Below are 18,596 nucleotides of genomic sequence, written 5' to 3' on the forward strand. Positions count from 1 at the left end.
CTATATCGTCCAAATATGCTGCACTGAAAGCTTCCAGCCCTTGCAGGACTGTGTTCACCAACCTCTGAAAAGTGGCAGGTGCATTTTTCAAACCAAAAGGCATTACAGTAAACTGGTAATGTCCTCCAATGGTAGAAAATGCAGTCTTAGATTTAGCATCTTCTGATAATTTGATCTGCCAATACCCTGCAGTCAAATCAAAAGTGCTTAGATACTTGGCAGATGCCAGTGTATCTATAAGCTCATCTGCCCTGGGTATAGGGTGAGCATCAGTTTTGGTTACCAAGTTGAGACCTCTATAGTCTACACAAAACCGCATTTCCTTCTTTCCATCTTTAGAATTGGGTTTTGGTACCAGTACCACAGGAGAAGCCCATGGACTGTCAGAGTGCTCAACCACTCCTAGTTCCAACATTTTCTGAACTTCTTGCTTTATGCAGTCCCTGACATGGTCAGGCTGCCTATAGATCTTACTCTTGACAGGTAAACTGTCTCCAGTATCTATAGTGTGCTCACACCAAGAAGTGGTGCCTGGCACAGTAGAGAATAGTTCTGAAAATTGTCCTAGGAGATTTATGCAATTATCTTTCTGCTCAGCAGTAAGACAATCAGCCAAAACTACACCTTCCACAAGAGCATCTTGTTCTGTGGAAGAGAAGAGATCAGGTAGAGGATCACTGTCTTCTTCCTGTCCCTCATCAGTTGCCATGAGCAGGGTGAGATCAGCCCTGTCATAGTAGGGTTTCAGGCGGTTGACATGGAGCACCCTAAGGGGACTCCTGGCAGTGCCTAAGTCAACCAAGTAGGTGACTTCACCCTTCTTTTCAACAATTGTGTGGGGTCCACTCCATTTATCTTGGAGTGCTCTTGGGGCCACAGGCTCCAAGACCCACACTTTCTGCCCTGGTTGGTACTGAACCAAAACAGCCTTCTGATCATGCCATTGCTTCTGGAGCTCTTGGCTGGCCTGAAGGTTTTTACTGGCCTTTTTCATGTACTCAGCCATCCTTGATCTGAGGCCAAGTACATAATCCACAATATCCTGCTTAGGAGCTTTTAAAGGTTGTTCCCAACCCTCCTTTACAAGTGTGAGTGGACCCCTAACAGGGTGTCCAAAAAGAAGTTCAAAGGGGCTGAAGCCCACTCCTTTCTGGGGTACCTCCCTGTAGGCAAAAAGGAGGCATGGTAGAAGGATATCCCATCTCCTGCGGAGTTTTTCAGGGAGTCCCATAATCATGCCTTTGAGAGTTTTATTAAATCTCTCCACCAGTCCATTTGTTTGTGGATGATAGGGTGTTGTGAACTTGTACGTTACACCACACTCCTTCCACATGGCCTTTAAGTATGCAGACATAAATTGCTTCCCCTGTCTGATACTACTTCCTTTGGGAAGCCCACCCTGGAAAATATTCCCAGGAGGGCCTTTGCCACTGCAGGAGCTGTAGTGGTCCTTAAAGGAATTGCTTCAGGATATCTTGTGGCATGGTCCACTACCACCAAGATAAACCTATTGCCTGAAGCAGTAGGAGGGTCAAGGGGGCCAACTATGTCAACCCCTACCCTTTCAAAGGGAACCCCAACCACAGGTAGTGGGATAAGGGGTGCCTTTGGGGTGCCACCTGTCTTGCCACTGGCTTGACAGGTTTCACAGGACTTACAAAATTCCTTTGTGTCCTCAGACATCCTAGGCCAATGAAACAATGGAACCAATCTGTCCCAAGTTTTCATTTGACCCAGGTGCCCAGCTAGGGGAATGTCATGTGCCAGTGTTAGGAGGAACTTTCTGTACTCCTGAGGAATCACTAATCTCCTGGCAGCTCCAGGTTTAGGATCCCTATGCTCAGTGTACAAGAGGTTGTCCTCCCAGTAAACTCTGTGAGAGTCACTGACATCCCCATTAGCCTGTTTGACAGCTTGCTGTCTGAGACCCTCTAATGTGGGACAGGTTTGCTGTGCCACACTCAGCTCCTCTCTGGCAGGCCCCCCTTCACCCAAAAGCTCATCAGTGTCTGCTTCCAGCTCCTCTGGTGTAGGTTCTGCACAGGGAGGGAATTCTTCTTCCTCAGAAGTAGAATCCACTGTAGAGGGAGGGATAGTAGGAAGTGGTTTGCTTCTACTAGCCCTAGCTTTAGGGAGCACTTGGTCCATTGTTCCAGGCTCCAAGCTTCCCTGTCCTTTTTGCTTTTTGGCCTGAGCCCTTGTCAAAGCAAAAATATGCCCTGGGATGCCCAGCATTGCTGCATGGGCTTCCAACTCCACATCTGACCAAGCTGATGTCTCCAAATCATTCCCTAATAGACAGTCTACAGGTAAATCTGAAGCTACCACAACTTTCTTTGGACCAGTTACCCCCCCCCAGTTGAGATTTACAACAGCCATGGGGTGGCTTTGTGTTATGTTGTGAGCATCGGTTACTTGGTACTGGTGTCCAAGTATGTGTTGTTCAGGGTGCACCAGTTTCTCAATCACCATTGTGACACTGGCACCTGTGTCCCTGTAGGCCTGGACCTCAACACCATTTATTAGGGTTAGTTGCTTGTACTTCTCCAAGTTATGGGGGCAAGCAACCAAAGTGGCTAAATCAATAGCCCCTTCAGAGACTAAAGTAGCCTCTGTGGTCTCCCTAATTAGACCAACCCCAACTAAATTACCAAAAGTGAGCCCAGCTACTCCCTTGGATTGGCTATTAGTAGGTTTGCTCCCACCACCACTGCTATTAGTAGGGACACTAGGTGTAGCAGTAGGGGTTGTAGTGGTAGGAGCAGTGGTGCCTTTCTTTGGACAACTGGGATCTGTTGTCCAATGGCCTTTTATTTTACATAAATAGCACCATGGTTTCATTTCCTTGTTCTGATTAAAGGAGGATTTGGACCCACCACCCCCACCAGAGTGTTTTTGTGGGCCTGATGAAGACTCATTTTTAGATTTGTCCCCACCCTTGTCAGAAGACTTACCATCCTTCTTTTTGTTGCCATCTTTGTCACCCCCTGTATGAACTTTTCTGTTCACTCTTGTTCTGACCCATTTGTCTGCCTTCTTTCCCAATTCTTGGGGAGAGGTCAGATCAGAGTCCACCAAGTACTGGTGCAACAAATCAGACACACAATTATTAAGAATATGCTCTCTCAGGATTAAGTTATACAGGCTGTCATAATCAGTAACTTTACTGCCATGTAACCACCCCTCCAAGGCCTTCACTGCCTGGTCAATGAAATCAACCCAGTCTTGTGAAGACTCCTTTTTGGTCTCTCTGAACTTTATCCTGTACTGTTCAGTGGTTAAGCCATAACCATCCAGGAGTGCATTCTTAAGAACTTGGAAATTATTGGCATCATTTTCTTTCACAGTAAGGAGCCTATCCCTACCTTTTCCACTAAATGATAGCCATAGGATAGCAGCCCACTGCCTTTGAGGGACATCCTGTACAACACAGGCCCTCTCAAGTGCAGCAAACCACTTGTTAATGTCATCCCCCTCCTTATAAGGGGGAACTATCTTGTGCAGATTCCTGGAATCATGCTCTTTTGCAGGATGACTATGGGGAATACTGCTGCTGCCACCATGGGTATCTAAACCCAACTTCTGTCTTTCCTTCTCTAATTCAAAAGACTGTCTATCCAAATCCAGCTGTTGCTTTTTAAGCTTCAGTCTGGTTTGTTCCACCCTCAACTTATTGAGTTCCCTCTCTAACATTCTGTCATCAGGGTTGGTGGGAGGGACATTTCTAGAAACAGAGCTATGATGGGAATGAACAGAAGGAGACCTGTCCCTTACAGAAGCCAACTTAACAGCTTGGTTTACAGAAACATTACTACCAGTATGGTGAGAATAAATGCTTTTGCTATGATGTGAGACAACACTATTTTTATGGTGTGGCTCATCATCATTACCATCTATGCTAGATTGTCTAGTAATGGGCAGGCTAGGAAGTTTCTTTCCTGAATCTTTTCCTGGGGGAGTTCCTGAATCTGATTGGGAACTATTAGGTACTTTTTCAACAGATGGGGCACCTATGGCCTTATCCTGTTCTCTAAGCATGTTAATTAATAGTTCTAAGGCAGGATTCTTCCCTACACTCAAACCTCTCTCTATACAGAGACTCCTTGCTCTTTTCCAGCTAAGGTTGTCATATGCAAGTTTGGACAGATCAACACTTTGGCCTGTGCCAGACATTTTTTTTAGAGAGAGTTAAAGTGATAGAGAAAGAGACAAAAGTTTTCAGAACTTTTTGGAAAGACAGAAAAAAAACTTTTTAAACTTTTAAGAACTTTCTGAAAGTTTAGAAGTACTTTTCAGCACTTAGAAAAGAGTGAAAAGAGGAAATGCAAAACTTTTTGGCTATGTGTATATACACTGACCTTGTTTTGTATATTTTTCTCTTATGAAAAGTACAATGACAAGAGTGGTAAGTAGTCTCAAGCACTTATCCCACCACTGCACAACCAATGTAGGAGGCTGGACTGGCTTGTAGTGAGTACCAAGGGGTACTTGCACCTTGCACCAGGCCCAGTTATCCCTTATTAGTGTATAGGGTGTCTAGCAGCTTAGGCTGATAGATAATGGTAGCTTAGCAGAGCAGCTTAGGCTGAACTAGGAGACGTGTGAAGCTACTACAGTACCACTTAGTGTCATATGCACAATATCATAAGAAAACACAATACACAGTTATACTAAAAATAAAAGTACTTTATTTTTATGACAATATGCCAAAGTATCTTAGAGTGTACCCTCAGTGAGAGGATAGGAAATATACACAAGATATATATACACAATAGCAAAAATATGCAGTATAGTCTTAGAAAACAGTGCAAACAATGTATAGTTACAATAGGATGCAATGGGGAAACATAGGTATAGGGGCAACACAAACCATATACTCCAAAAGTGGAATGCGAACCACGAATGGACCCCAAACCTATGTGACCTTGTAGAGGGTCGCTGGGACTATCAGAAAATAGTGAGAGTTAGAAAAATAACCCTCCCCAAGGCCCTGAAAAGTGAGTGCAAAGTGCACTAAAGTTCCCCTAAGGACAAAAGAGTCGTGTTAGAGGAATAATGCAGGAAAGACACAAACCAGCAATGCAACAACTGTGGATTTCCAATCTAGGGTACCTGTGGAACAAGGGGACCAAGTCCAAAAGTCACAAGCAAGTCGGAGATGGGCAGATGCCCAGGAAATGCCAGCTGCGGGTGCAAAGAAGCTTCGACTGGACAGAAGAAGCTGAGGTTTCTGCAGGAACGAAAAGGGCTAGAGACTTCCCCTTTGGTGGACGGATCCCTCTCGCCTTGGAGAGTCGTGCAAAAGTGTTTTCCCGCCAGAAGGACGCCAACAAGCCTTGCTACACGCAAATTGTGCGTTTAGCGTTTTTGGACGCTGCTGGGGCCCAGGAGGGACTAGGAGGTCGCAAATTGGACCTGAAGAGAGAAGGGACGTCGTGCAAGACAAAGAACCCTCACTGAAGCAGGTAGCACCCGGAGAAGTGCCAGAAACAGGCACTACGAGGATGCGTGAAACGGTGCTCGCCGAAGTTGCACAAAGGAGTCCTACGTCGCCGGAGACCAACTTAGAAAGTCGTGCAATGCAGGTTAGAGTGCCGTGGACCCAGGCTTGGTTGTGCACAAAGGATTTCCGCCGGAAGTGCACAGGGGCCGGAGTAGTTGCAAAGTCGCGGTTCCCAGCAATGCAGCCCCGCGAGGTGAGGCAAGGACTTACCTCCACCAAACTTGGGCTGAAGAGTCACTGGACTGTGGGGGTCACTTGGACAGAGTCGCTGGATTCGAGGGACCTCGCTCGTCGTGCTGAGAGGAGACCCAAGGGACCGGTAATGCAGCTTTTTGGTGCCTGCGGTTGCAGGGGGAAGATTCCGTCGACCCACGGGAGATTTCTTCGGAGCTTCTGGTGCAGAGAGGAGGCAGGCTACCCCCACAGCATGCACAAGCAGGAAAACAGTCGAGAAGGCGGCAGGATCAGCGTTACAGAGTTGCAGTAGTCGTCTTTGCTACTATGTTGCAGGTTTGCAGGCTTCCAGCGCGGTCAGCGGTCGTTTCCTTATCAGAAGGTGAAGAGAGAGATGCAGAGGAACTCGGCTGAGCTCATGCATTCGTTATCTAAAGTTTCCCCAGAGACAGAGACCCTAAATAGCCAGAAAAGAGGGTTTGGCTACCTAGGAGAGAGGAAAGGCTACTAACACCTGAAGGAGCCTATCAGCAGGAGTCTCTGACGTCACCTGGTGGCACTGGCCACTCAGAGCAGTCCAGTGTGCCAGCAGCACCTCTGTTTCCAAGATGGCAGAGGTCTGGAGCACACTGGAGGAGCTCTGGACACCTCCCAGGGGAGGTGCAGGTCAGGGGAGTGGTCACTCCCCTTTCCTTTGTCCAGTTTCGCGCCAGAGCAGGGGCTAAGGGGTCCCTGAACCGGTGTAGACTGGCTTATGCAGAATTGGGCACATCTGTGCCCAACAAAGCATTTCCAGAGGCTGGGGGAGGCTACTCCTCCCCTGCCTTCACACCATTTTCCAAAGGGAGAGGGTGTCACACCCTCTCTCAGAGGAAGTTCTTTGTTCTGCCATCCTGGGCCAGGCCTGGTTGGACCCCAGGAGGGCAGCTGCCTGTCTGAGGGGTTGGCAGCAGCAGCAGCTGCAGTGAAACCCCAGGAAGGGCAGTCTGGCAGTACCAGGGTCTGTGCTACAGACCACTGGGATCATGGAATTGTACCAACAATGCCAGGATGGCATAGAGGGGGCAATTCCATGATCATAGACATGTTACATGGCCATATTCGGAGTTACCATGGTGAAGCTACATATAGGTAGTGACCTATATGTAGTGCACACGTGTAATGGTGTCCCCGCACTCACAAAGTTCAGTGAATTGGCTCTGAACAATGTGGGGGCACCTTGGCTAGTGCCAGGGTGCCCTCACACTAAGTAACTTTGCACCTAACCTTTACCAGGTAAAGTTTAGACATATAGGTGACTTATAAGTTACTTAAGTGCAGTGTAAAATGGCTGTGAAATAACGTGGACGTTATTTCACTCAGGCTGCAGTGGCAGGCCTGTGTAAGAATTGTCAGAGCTCCCTATGGGTGGCAAAAGAAATGCTGCAGCCCATAGGGATCTCCTGGAACCCCAATACCCTGGGTACCTCAGTACCATATACTAGGGAATTATAAGGGTGTTCCAGTAAGCCAATGTAAATTGGTAAAAATGGTCACTAGCCTGTCAGTGACAATTTGGAAAGAAATGAGAGAGCATAACCACTGAGGTTCTGATTAGCAGAGCCTCAGTGAGACAGTTAGTCACTACACAGGTAACACATTCAGGCACACTTATGAGCACTTGGGCCCTGGGTTACCAGGGTCCCAGTGACACATACAACTAAAACAACATATATACAGTGAAAAAATGGGGGTAACATGCCAGGCAAGATGGTACTTTCCTACAACCGTTCACTGCCAGATGCTCAGACTATAGAAGAAAAACATAACTTCATAATGCAGAACAGCAGCATACCCCAGCTGATGTAGAAACTGTTCCAAGAAAGGGCCTCGATGGTTGGTAAGTCACATGTATCCTGTTTGTGTGTGCGCAATGTGAGGTGCTACAATTATGAAGTGAGTGGCTCATTGTTGTACATATGTCCCATTAGTTGACAGGAGATGCCGCATGTCCAAACTGTCCTTGGTTGTTGACGCCAATAAGGAATCCAATTATGCCAGGGGAAGTCAGCTTCAATGAGGCCCATGGAAGAACAAGGCAGGTAGTGGAGTTGGATTTTGGGCTCCTAAAGGCCAGATTTAGGTGTCTGGACTGCACTGGCGGAGCCCTGCTCTACTCTCCTGGAAATGTGTCAGATCATTGTGGCATGCTGCATGCTCCACAACATTGCCCTGCAGAGAAATATCCTGTACATCCCAGAGGATGGGGAGCCTGCATTGCCACTGGGTGAGACTCCTGAAAAAGGATGACAGTGGTGAAGAGAAAAAAGCTGACTCGTGGGAAGGTCTAATCAGCAGCTGCTTTGCTTGAGTGTAGGTATGTCATGTGATGTAATGACTGTAACTGCACAATGAACTGTAAGTGTGAGAAGGTGTGTAGTTGAGGGAGCTGATACTCTGAGATATTCAGCCAAAGGTGCTTGAAGAGTTAGCGATTGACATATATCCACCTGGATGATGTTGCTTTGTTTTTGTCAGTCTCATTGCAATGTAATTTCATTTCCAGACGCTTTCTATGTGGTTTGTGTAATAGGTATATTTTAAAGCCTATACTTATTGTTTTGTCGTGTAGAAGTACCTTCACCATGACATCCTCATGTGGGCATTTCAGAGTTATGACATTGGCACATATCTAATGCTGTTCTGAAATACAAAGTGGTCATGGATTGTTCCAGGTAATGTAGGTCACAAATTTGGGGGAGTATGAGACCTGTGCCAAGACAGATTGAAAAGTGTTAGGGTGGAAGGTCAGAAGTACACTTTGTACTTGTTTTGTGTGCTGCATTGGGCTGATTGCATTGTGTGTGTCATCAAGTGGGCAGGAAATATATAAATGATTGATTGCGAGCAAGGTATTTACCCTTCACATTGGCTAAACACTCTTATTGTATGACCTGTATTTATCCATAGATGTGTTTCATCATTGCAGGCCTCAGTGCTTGTACCACAACTCTGACATATGTTTCTGTAATACCACCAGATGGATGCAAGGTCATTGGATTATGATGGCCCTGTGATGAGGGACTGTTAAACTGAAATTTGTCTGTATCTTGGAGTATGTGATGTTGGATTACTTTGGTCTGGTATGTGGTAAGGCTCAAGCTGACATCATCCACTTGGATGTTTGCCTGTTCTACAGACCAATGTCTGACAAGGCTTTACCTTCCATGGTCTTTGGGCCCTACCCTGTAATATGTACTCAGACTCAGTATAAGTCACCCATTCTTATGTCACAAAGGTCCAGACATATGTACAGCCTATGTGTTGTACACTGGAATAAAATGTTTGTTGTGACCAGACACATGTACTGTGTGTTTGTGTTTAATGGTTCTAATGCAGAGCAGGACACTGTGTACCTGTGACATACCCTTCCTTGCACAAGTAAATCATGTCTTCATCATATGGTTCACATAGTCGTACATCTCTACATAGCAAAATGTTGAAATTAAACGAGCAGACAATGAGTTTGTGAAGGGTGTATTTATTATAGTGCTGCAGTAAATAAAATGTGTACAGCAAAATAGAAAAATTCTAAAATGAAGGGTTCAGACATGGTGAATGAAGTCATTGGAGTAGATTCCACACCATTGGGAGTCCAAAGTCCAGAGTACTCCTCCTATTGGAACTGGTGGGTAGTTCAGGATCCGTCAACAGAGTGAATGTGTGGCACTCAACAGAGTTCCTTTAGGAAGAGGTCACTTGCTGGCAGTGGTGGGTGTCATCCGCACCGCCTGGATTCTTCGTTGGATGTCCACGCTTGCATGGCAGGGGGATCTGTTGCTACAAAGGCAGGATTATCTGGGTCTTGTTCCTCTGGCAGGGCCTCCCTCCCAGTGACTGGCACCAATGAAGAAGAGTCTGATGTTGACGCATCAAAGGAAGGGGTAGAGTGGTGTTGTAGAGCCCTGCTCAGAGAGTTAATAATGTCCCTCATCACCCCTGTTAGGGAGGCCATGTTGGTATTGTGAGCCTCCCACTATTCACATGTATCCCTATGGGTGTCCCTCTTAAGTTGCTTTATTTCCCGGAGTTCAGTCAAGGCCTGGCCCATCGCGCATTGGGACTCCTAATAGAACCACAAGATGTGGCTTATGGTGTCCTGGCCAGGAGCATCCCCAGAGGGCTCACCCCACTGGCACATAGCATCCATCCCATGTACCCTTCTCTACAGCCCTGTGCCCTTGCCACAGGGTGCCCTCTCCCACTGGGTCCTAGACCCTTATTGCTGGAAGTGTTGTTTTGCAATTCAGGACCCAGGACTTGGGGGCAGAGATGGTAGACAGTGTCCTTGGAACACAGGTTGGGGAGGGAAATGATTGCCTGTGATGTAAAGGCAATTGGGCTAGGAGGTGTTGATGTGGGCACAGTGAGACCAGGTTGCCCAGATGGGCCAGAAACGTCCTCCATGTCTAGATGTCCAGGAGTGTTTCTTCACTGAGGGCTTCATTCATGGGGGTAGCGGCAGTCTCTTATGTGAACTCTGTGTGCCCAGTGGCAGCTCAACCTGTTGATGTGAAAGATACAATATTACTGGTTGTATTGTGACATCAGCTCCAACAGTTTAGTGTTACATTAAGCATAGACCTTGTCAAAAGTTATTTTGCAGTTAATCTTATTCTTGTAAGTACCCATGATATTGGATGTATTCACCTGACATTTGTGAAGCATGCCAACTCCATCTGAGTCAAGCAGCAGCCAAAATGTGCAGATCATTATCCTTGGATGGATGGCTTGAGAATGCCATCTTGCTACCACTGCAGGCGAACAGTTGTTGGGCAAGATATGTCTTTGGCCATTTTAGGGACTAATTGATTGCGATGGAGGCAGACCCAGGAGTTTGCTGTATATGTAACTGGAGTCTTCATGTGGTCAGTGCATTGTGAATGTGCCTTCTGCCAATATCATTCTGGTGATGCATCTTGAGGCCATTAGGAACATTGTTTTACACATTAGGTAAGCTGTCCTTCCTGTCCTCAATAGTTTTATCTTGTGTTAGCTGGTAAAGATGGAGGTGGTGGCCAGACACATCTCAGGGTTGAGCATGATCTGTATCCTGGTCTTTCTCAGGTGAGTAAACTTCAATTCAGAGTTAGCAGGCAAGAGTATTTGGACAAGTGACCATTGTTCTTGTGTTTGGAGTTCCTGAAACAGTGCCTCCTGGTAGGTGCAGTCATGTCACTCTCCATGCTACACACACTTGACAAACAGAGTCCTCCCAGGTGAGTAAACCTCAATTGAGAGTTCATAAATAGATAGATTTGGGCAAGTGAACATTGTTTTTGTGATTGGAGTTAAAGACACAGAACCTGTTGGGCTTTGCATTCTGGTCACTCCATCTATTTCCCACCGCTTCATTTGAGAGTTTAGACACAGGGGTATTTGGGCATGAGAACACTGGCCTTGTGTTTGGAGTTAGAGAAACAGAGCCTCCTGACCTTAGCAGTCATGTCACTCCCTCTACTTCATACACTTGATAAATGTCACCCCCATAGGTGAGTACACTTCATTTGTGAGTTCCGAAACAAGGATATTTTCAGAAGAGAACACTGGACTGGTGGTTGGAGTTACAGTAACAGAGCCTCCTGGGAGTTGGAGTTATGTCAATCTCTATACTACACACACTTCACAAATGTTATCCTCCCAGGAGAGTAAACTTAATTGGAGAGATCCCTAACACATAGATTTGGACAAGTGAACCCTGTGCTGGTGTTTGGAGTTACTGACACAAGGCCTCCTGAGAGTTGGAGTCATGTCACTCTCTGTACCACACACACTATACATATGGTATCCCTCTGTAGGAACGTACCATCTTTCCTGGCATGTTACCCCCCATTTTTACCTATATCTCAATATGTTTTTGCCTGTCTCACTGGGATCCTGCTGGTCAGGACCCCAGTGCTCATAATGTATGGCCTAATGTGTGTGTCTGTATAGTGCTTAACTGTGTCACTGAGGATCTGCTAATCAGAACCTCAGTGCTTATGCTCTCTCTGTTTTTAAATTTGTCACTATAGGCTAGTGACTTCATTTACCAATTTTAATTGGCACACTGGAGCCCCCTTATAAGTCCCTAGCATATGGTACCTAGGTACCCAGGGTATTGGGGTTCCAGGAGATCCATATGGGCTGCAGCATTTCTTTTGCCACCCATAGGGAGCTCAGACAAACCCTTACACAGGACTGCCACTGCAGTCTGCGTGAAATAGTGCACACACTATTTCACAGCCATTTTCACTGCACTTAAGTAACTTATAAGTCACCTATATGTCTAACCTTTACTTGCAGAAGGTTAGGTGTAAAGTTACTCAGTGTGAGGGCACCCTTGCACTAGCAAAGCTGCCCCCACATAGTTCAGGGACATTTCCCCAGACTTTGTGAGTGCGGGGACGCCATTACACGTGTGCACTACATATAAGTCAATACCTATATGTTGCTCCACAATGGTAACTCTGAATATGGCCATGTAACATGTCTAAGATCATGGAATTGTACCCCCATTCCAAATATAGTATTGGGGAGCCAATTCCGTGCATCCTGGTGGCTCCGCCATGGACCAGCTCGCTGAGGCTTGCACTGCAGCTACAGCTGCTGCCACTTCACAGACAGAGTTCTGCCCCCCTGGGGTCTGGGCTGCCCAGTCCCAGGAAGGCAGAACAAAGTGTTTCCTCTGAGAGCAGGGTGTTGAACCCTCTCCCTTTGGAAATAGGTGTTACAGGCTGGGAAGGGGTAGCCTTCCCCAGCCTCTGGAAATGCTTTGAAGGGCACAGATGGTGCCCTCCTTGCATAAACCAGCCTACACCGGTTCAGGGACCCCTTCTCCCCTACTCTGGCAAGAAACTGGACAAAGGAAAGGGGAGTGACCACTCCCCTGCCCATCAACACCTCAGGGGTGGTGCCCAGAGCTCCTCCAGTGTGTCCCAGACTTCAGCCATCTTGCTTTGCAAGGTGCGGGGGCACTCTGGAGGGCTCTGAGTGGCCAGTGCCAGCAGGTGACATCAAAGACCCATCCGGATAGGTCCATACCTGATAAAGTAGCCAATCCCCCTCTCAGGGAATATTAGGGTCTCTCCTCTGGGATCTCTTCAGATTCTGCTTGCAAGTTTCCTTCAGGAATCCTCTGCAACAACTTCAGACTCTTCTGAACTCCGATCAACCACAGCCTGCTCCAAGAAATGCTGTAACTGCAACAAAGTGTCTACAAGAGACACTTTTCTTCAGCAACCTCAGCTCCAAGTCAGCAACTACAACAGTGTCCACGGTGTGCATGCTTTGGGGACTACCTGTCTTCATCCTGCACCAGAAGGACCAAAGAAATCTCCAGTGGAGTGACGGAGTCAGTCCCCTGCTCCAAGCAGGCACCTTCCAAGGCAACAACCAGTACCCTGGGACTCCTCTCACAGTGAGGAGCGTGCTACTAAGGACACAGAGGGTGGACATCATCGACATAGACTGTCCTGAGGTCCTGCTGATGCAATTCGGAGGAGGTAAGACCTTGCCTTCTCTGAAAACCATGGAAACCACTGAGCTATGTTCAGTTCAGACAAAATAAACTACACCAGTGGTTCCCAAACTGTGTGCGGCGCCCCTGGCTAGTTTTGATGGCACACCAGGGAGTCATCCCTTGTTCTGGGACGCTGTCCCACGGCGTTGACCCTGTCCACGATTCTCCGCCATAGCTACATCTTCTGAGCAATGGACATCTGCTGCACCTGTGATCCGAATAGCTGTGGCTCAACCCGGATGATTTTCTCCACAATGAGCCTTAGCTCCTGGTCTGAAAACCTGGGGTGTCTTTGGGGTGCCATGGATGTGGTGTGAGTGGTATGTGTGAGGGTGTGTGGGGTGATGTGTTGGGGTGTGTGGTGTGAGGTGCATGGATGGTGTATGGGTGATGGTGTTTTGTGGCTCTGATTGAGTGGGTGCTCCTGGCTTGTCTCTCTCTGTTTGCTATTTTTCTTCGTAGAAAGGGTTGTGGGTAATGAGGGTGTGTGTTTTATATTGGATTGGGTGTGTGGGTGTGGTGTGTGTCAGGTGTGTGTAGTTTGAATTGTTCAATGTGATGGTATTTTGTAAGTGCGAGTGTATTTTGACCGCGGCGGTGTGTACTGCCAATGGTTTACCGCAGTTGAATGACCGCTGTGGTAATTCGTGAGTCCTAATACTGTGGGCGTATTCCTGTTAGTGTAGCGGTGTGGGTTTTGGTACCGCCAGTTTATCACTGACCTTTGGTCTGGTGGACTTGTGTGGGTGTCTGTATAGTGGCGGATTTCTCAGTGGGGGTCATAATACCCGTAGCAGAATACTGCAGCGGTCACGGTATGTTGGCGACCATCAGCACGGCGGTAGGCAGCATTTACCGCCATGGTTATAATGAGGGCCTTTATGTGTGAGTTACCAAACAGGAGTATTTGGAGAAGAGGACAGTGGGCTGGTGAGTGGAGTAATAGTGACACTTAGCAATCATGTCGCTCCCTGTACTACACACACTATACAAACTGTATACTTCCACCTGAGTAAAGCTACATTGAAAGTTGTCAAACAGGGTTTTTTGTATAAGAGGACACTGGGCTGGTGGTGAGAGTTGCTGGAACAGTGCCTTCTGGGAATTGCACTCAGGTCAGTCCCTGTTCTACACACACTTGACAAATGTTATCCCCCAAGGTGAGTGAACTTCATTTGAGAGTTGACAAGAGAACACTGTGCTGATGGTTGGAGTTAGAGAAACAGGGACAGGAACAACTCCTGGGAGTTGCAGTCATGTCAGTCCCTGTACTACACACACTATACAAATATCAACCTCCCAGGTAAGTACACTTCAGTTCAATGTTAAGACACAGGGATCCTTGGACAAGAGAATTGTGTTCTGGGGTTTGGAGTTACAGATACAGGCCTACTGTGAGTTGCAGTAATGTCACTCCCTGTACTACGCACACTATACAAATGTTAACCCACCAGGTGCGTGAACTTCATTTGAGAGTTGCCAAACAGAGGTATTTGAACGAGAGAACACTGGGCTGGTGTTTTGTAGTTAAACAAATAGTGCCTCCTGGAAGTTGCAGTCAGATTGCTCTCACTACTCCCCAATACTTGACAAATATTCTCCACCCAGGTGAGTGAACGTCAATTGAGAGTTAAAACATAGGGTTTCTTGGACCAGAGGACACTGTGCTGGTGTTTGGAGTTACTGATACAGGCTCTGCTGTGAGTTGCGGTCATGTCACTCCCTGTACTACAAACACTATACAAATGGTATCCTCCCAGGTGAGAACACTTCAACTGAGAGATCACAGAGAGGAGTATTTGGAAAGGTGAACATTGGGCTGGTGTTTGGAGTTAAAGAAACAATGCCTATTGGGAGTTGCAGTAAGGTCACTCTCACTAATCTCGAATGTTTGAGAAATGTTGTCCCCCCCAGGTGAGTAAACTTAATTTGGAAATTGACAATCAGTGGTCTTTGGGCAAGAGATTACTGGGCTGGTGGTTAGAGTTTGAGAAATATGGCCTCCTGGGAATTGCAGTCACTTCACTCCTTGTACTACACACACTAGACAAATGTTATCTCCCCAGGTGAGTACACTTCAATTGAGCGTTAAGACACAGGGGTACTTGGAGAATAGAACACTGTGCTGGTGTTTGAAGTTACAGATACTGGCCTGCTATGAGATGCGGTTATGTAACTTCCTGTACTACACACACCATACACATGTTATCCTCCCAGGTGAGTCCACTTTAATGGAGAGTTTACAAATAATGGTATTTGGGCAAGAGAACACCAAGATGATGGCTGCTTTTACAGACATATGACCTTCCTGGCCTTAGAAGTCAGGTCACTCTCTCTACTTTCCACATTTGACAAATGGTATCGTCCCAGCTGGGTAAACTTAAATTGTGAGTTGGTAGACAGTGGTCTTTGGACAAGTGACCACTATTCTGGTGTTTGGGGTTGCTAAAACAGTCCTTCCTGTGAGTTGCAGTCAGGTCACTCTCTCTAGTGCACACACTCGACCAATGTTTTCTCTTCAGGTGAGTGCACTTCAATTGAGAGTTCACTAACAGATGTACTGTAGCATGTGACCACTGTGCTAGTATTTGTAGTTACAGGATAAGTGCCTCCTGGAGTTGCAGTCAGGTCATTCTCTCTACTTCCCACACTTGACAAAGTGTATCCTCCCAAGTGAGTGAAGCCCATTTGTGATTTGCCAAACAGAGGTATTTGGAAAAGTAACCACTGGTCTTTGTAGAACAGTGCCTGCTGAGGCTTGTAGTCATGCCAGTCCCTATACTACACATACTATACCCTGTCATCTCCCTGTCATCTCCCCAAGTGAGTAAATTTCAATTGTGAGTTACCAAATAGAGGTCTTTGAACTGGTAGACTCTAAGGCGGTGAGTAGAGTGACAGTAACAGTGGCAAAAGAGGAGCTGTGAGCATTTATGACATAGCATTTTGTGACATTTTTGTCCCGGGGCGTCAGAAGACCCCACATCGCAAAGAGGATTCAAACCTGCTCCCCGGAATTCGACACAAAGTCCTTGTGCGTGGAAAATAATTGACGCATTGTCTGGGTGCACTCGGAAATCTGACGCACACCCTTCGTTTTCCTCACATACCCACCTCTGCGGTCTCCGTGCATGTAATTTTGACACATACCAGGTACTGTTCTTGCAAGAAACACTTGTGTTTTTTAAAGACTTAAGACTCTTCTTAGCATTACAAAAGTGATGCTTCAACTTCTACTTAATTTAACCGGATAAATATCTTATATTTTTCTAAACCTCTGTGGTGTATTTTTGTGGTGTTTTCATTGTGTTATTGCATGATTTATTGCACAAATACTTTACACATTGCCTTCGAGGTTAAGTCTGACTGCTCAGTGCCAAGCTACCAGAGGGTGGGGACAGGAGAATTTGAATTGTGTGTGACTTATAGTGACTAGGATTGCGGTCCCTACTTGGACAAGGGTGTATACCTCTGCCACCTAGAGATCCATTTCTTACAGTAACTCTCTAGACTCCACTCCTCCAGGCATGCCTTTCAAGACTGCAGGATGCAGGATGGCCAAGACATTCTGCTCCGAGGGAAAGAGATGTAATGTGGCACTGGGAGGACCACCACCAACCTTCTTAGCCTGCAGCTGGTATCTGGAGACCAGGGAATGCACCTTGCCCCTGAGTTTGTTTCATCTCTTCCTAATGCCCTGCTATGTGCTTGGGTGGTGCCTACAGCATTGACTCTGTTAGCAATCCTGTCCTATGTTTCCATTTTCCTACTGAGAGGAGGTTGCTGGGCTTGGGCTTGTAGGAGGCTGGCATGGTTTGTAGTGAGTACTTTGGGTACTTACACCTTACACCAGGTCCAGTTATCCCTTATTAGTGAAATGTAGTAGTGTTTTAGCAGTTTAGGCTGATAGAGGTAGCTATTGCAGAGCAGCTTAGGCTGAACTAGGAGACATGCAAAGATCCTGCAATACCACTTATAGTTACACAGTATTTATACACAAGTAAAGAAAATACTCAGTGTTACCCAAAGAAAGGTAGTTTATTTGGGTGACACAAGGCCAAAAATATCTTAGAGGCAATACTGCTTCTGGAGGTAAGTAGTATACACAATATATACACTAAGCACCAAAATAAGCTAAGTAATTAGACATAGGATAGTGCAAACAATAGGAAATGCTATGGAATGCAATGGGAGAAAATAGGTCTAGGGGCAACAAAAACCATACACTAAGAAAGTGGAATGCGAATCACGAATTTCCTCCCTAGACAAGTGTAGTGAGTGCAGAATCGCTAGGAGAGTAAGAATACAGTAAAGATAGGTAAATTACCCCACCCCAGAGCCCAGAAAAGCAGGAGTAAAGTGCTTCAAGTTTCCTTAGGACACACTACAAGTCGTGATTAGAGTTATTGCAATAACAAAGCAAGACTGCAAACAACAAATGGTGGATTCCTGGACCTGAAGACCTGCAAAGGAAGGAGACCAAGTCAAGAAGTTGGAAGAAGTTCCAGGAAGGACAGGAGCCCCTGCCAACCCAGAAGAGGGTACAAAAGAAGAGTCTCTGGTTGGGCGAAGACTACAGAAATGCACCCTAGGAAGATGTCAGCGGGTTCCTGCATGATGCACTGTATGTCCCAGGGAGAGAAGTTGGAAGCAGGCGAGTTTTGGTGCTGGATTCCTCCAACAAGCCTTGGTTCTGGCAAAGTGGCATTTTGCGTCAAGATTGCGCTATCTGGGCCCAGGAGGGACCTGGGGGCCTCAACTCTGTGTGGGGAGGAAGATGGGGCTCTCAGCACTTCAGAGAGCCATCAGAGTACCAGATAGCACCCACGGAAGTCCCAGGACATGGGGACAAAGGAGGTGCAAAATACAGTTGGTGCAGCTGTAAAGGAGGATCCCACGCCGCCGGAGATCAATTCAGTGAGTTGAGCATTGCAGGATAGAGTGCTGGGGACCTGTACCAGGCTGCGCACAAAGGAATTTTTCAAATAGTGCACAGAGGCCTCAGGAGGTGAAGAAGACGCGGTGCACATGGGTACTGTTGTTCTGGGGGAAGGCAAGGTCTTACCTCCTCCAAATTGGGACAGCAGGACCTCAGTACAGTCTGTGTCGATGGGGTCCACCCTCTGTGTTCCAAGGAGCACGCTCGTCGCCAGAAGAGGAGTCCAGGAGAAATGTTTGTTGACTTGGAAGGTGCGTGCTTCAGCAGAGGAGTGACTTGTCACTCCATGAGAGATTTCTGCGGTCCTTCTGAGGCAGGGTGAAGACAGGGAGTCCTCAGAGCGTGCACACAATGGAAACTGTTGCAATTGCTGGCTGGAGCTGAAGTTGCAGAGGAAAAGTAGCCTTTCTGGATACTTTGTTGTTACAGTGGTTCCTAGA

Source organism: Pleurodeles waltl, chromosome 4_2 (assembly GCF_031143425.1).
Source record: "Pleurodeles waltl isolate 20211129_DDA chromosome 4_2, aPleWal1.hap1.20221129, whole genome shotgun sequence".
Taxonomy (NCBI): Eukaryota; Metazoa; Chordata; class Amphibia; order Caudata; family Salamandridae; genus Pleurodeles; species Pleurodeles waltl.